This window comes from Halyomorpha halys, unplaced genomic scaffold (assembly GCF_000696795.3).
Source record: "Halyomorpha halys isolate HHAL.00 unplaced genomic scaffold, Hhal_1.1 Scaffold732.1, whole genome shotgun sequence".
Classification (NCBI taxonomy): Eukaryota; Metazoa; Arthropoda; class Insecta; order Hemiptera; family Pentatomidae; genus Halyomorpha; species Halyomorpha halys.
The window spans coordinates 242,378-244,835 of NW_027110312.1; the positions used below are offsets into that span (position 1 = coordinate 242,378).

At 29.9% G+C, this 2,458-nt stretch overlaps 1 protein-coding gene across 1 annotated transcript in view; it reads right to left on the reverse strand.

The window, feature by feature from the left end:
- The window catches only part of LOC106685761 (guanylate cyclase 32E-like), a 146,883-nt gene that overhangs the window by 102,262 nt on the left and 42,163 nt on the right, over nt 1-2,458 (reverse strand). The gene's annotated exons all lie outside the window — the stretch shown is intronic.

Genomic DNA, 2,458 nt, shown 5'->3' on the forward strand with positions numbered 1-2,458 from the left:
AAAATATTGGTCATTATGTGCTACTTCCTCATCCATCATCCAAAATATTGGTCATTATGTGCTACTTTCTCATCCATCATCCAAAATATTATATATCGTGCTTTAGTGAATATATTACCTCATATCAAACTGATCGATTAAAATATCAAATAAAAAACACCATAAAGTTTTAAATGGAAAAAATATTAACCATTTTCTTGGAACGAGGAAATGGGTAGCTCACTTTTTTCCAAGTTCAAGTCTCCTAATATCTTCAGAATCGATATATCACCAGCAATCGATAGTTTAAATCCTTTTCTAGCTTGTAAAACGACTATTGTATTCATTACATTATTTTATTCATACAAAAATATTGGTCTCAGTATATTTTTAATGAATCAAATGAAATGAAAATGAATGTAATCATTGAATGAATGAAAATCAACAAGAACAAATTATTTATTTATCGACCCCTCCCCAACTTCATTTGAAGCAACTTCCGTTCAGTCACATTTTAGCTATTGTTTTTTTCACCATCAAGATTATACGCAACAAATTAGGCCACGTAATCATCCGGGGTGTCATGTAGTCATTTTATTTATTATCAATCAGATATTTTTATTCAAACACGCTACAGAGAGGGACGCCAAGTCCTAATTACTAAATAAAAAAAATTAAAGAAGTTAAATTTATGGATTTTAGACTTAGAGAGACAGGATAATATTGTTATAATAGGATAATTTATATATATTTTTTACTAATATTTTAATAATGATTGTTAAATAGATTTTATTATTTATTATTGTTGCGCAGTTTTTCAAATCAGTAAAAGTAGCTGAAGACGGAGGTCCCCGAAAAGTCGATGTAGTATAAATATTTTTTTTAATACAGGAATATTGATAAATGTGAAAAAAGAAAATCACTAAATATTTTTATTTTTTTTTTTTATTACATTTCTTACAAGATAAAATTGAAAGATGACTTGATGTCGGTTTTTTAGAAATACAAAAAGACCGGTCTGGATAGCTGTGGTTGTGGTATGTCGAGACTGATCCTTAAACTCCTTGGATTGGAGAGATAAGGAAAAACTGGGTGGGTAGAAAATATTTTTCCATTATCAAAGTGGAACAGGATTGATGAGAAGACCAAGCTTCTTAACAGAGTGCTGCTTGAAATGTTTACCGCTGGATCTATCTATTAAAACATTTATTTGACAGTTTCCAAACAGAATGATTTGTTTTCCCAATTTTAGTTTATAAAAAAAAATAATACTTCTTAGAGCGTGGGTGCCTGAAACAGAGTGCAATTATCAGTCACCTCACAAAATTGAGATTAAATTAACTATTGATTTGAAAATATTTATTCCTTTATAATTCAGAATAACAATAATTCCCCTTACTATGTATTTCATAGGTATAGATAATCATATCTATATAACTTTTCCGTTTAAAAAACGAAATATAATATAATATAAGTATATGTTTAGCAATAATATAAGTATCATAGGCGCCTCTTGTGGACTATAGTAAAAAACCACCAGCGTTTGCTGTGGTGTAAAGCAGATGAGAAGAGAGCCATTTTTCTTCTTGGTTTCTTCTCTCAAAGTTATGATGCGCGTAAACCTTCAGAAAGTGGTTCCCTGGACTGGGGACGGGAGCCAGAAGAGAGAATAATGAGAGAGAACATGCTACCTAATCATCTACCTGAGCGATTTTACTCCAAATTTTCCTTCTTACCATGTTTTCACTTGTTCACTTTCTAAACCAGATAAATTATTTATTACATTCCTTTTTTTCACTTTAATTAAATTTTCTTTCAATTAAATTTCTGACATACAGTCCACTCATAATATCCCAACAATCTAAATTGAAGTAGCGCCTGGCCGTAAGTTGCAACAGAAAGTAAAATCTAACTTGTCATAAGAAACATTGAAAAGAATAATTTTCGAATTAATTCATATCTTATATTAATCAATTGTTTATTATTACTAACAATGATAAATGACTAATTTTTCAAATAAACAATGCTAAATGCACTTTTGATATATTTTTTTTTCTTTTTCTGTAGCCATGAAAATTTCAATTTAAGAGTTTTTGAAATGTGAAAAACTATTATCTACTTTATTCCTGCGTATACTTTATATGCATCAGAATAGTAGAAAACAAAGCTGTGTACTATGGAATGAAATCGAAAGATTAAGAGTGCTATGGGCTAACGCCTATTCCGTGATTGCCGGTGGAGGGTTTTACGAGACATGGATTCTATTTAAAAATTGTTCACGTTCGGAATACTTCCCCATATCCATATCCATTACGGTCATTGATGACCATAGGGTTTCACGCCTTTAAACCCAAATGAACAACAACAACTCGCCCATACTCTATATTCCATAGATAAGTAAGAGAAAGTTATGTGACTCTGTATAGAATCAGAAAAATGGTTAAATATTTACAATAAATTTTATTATTATAATAAAATA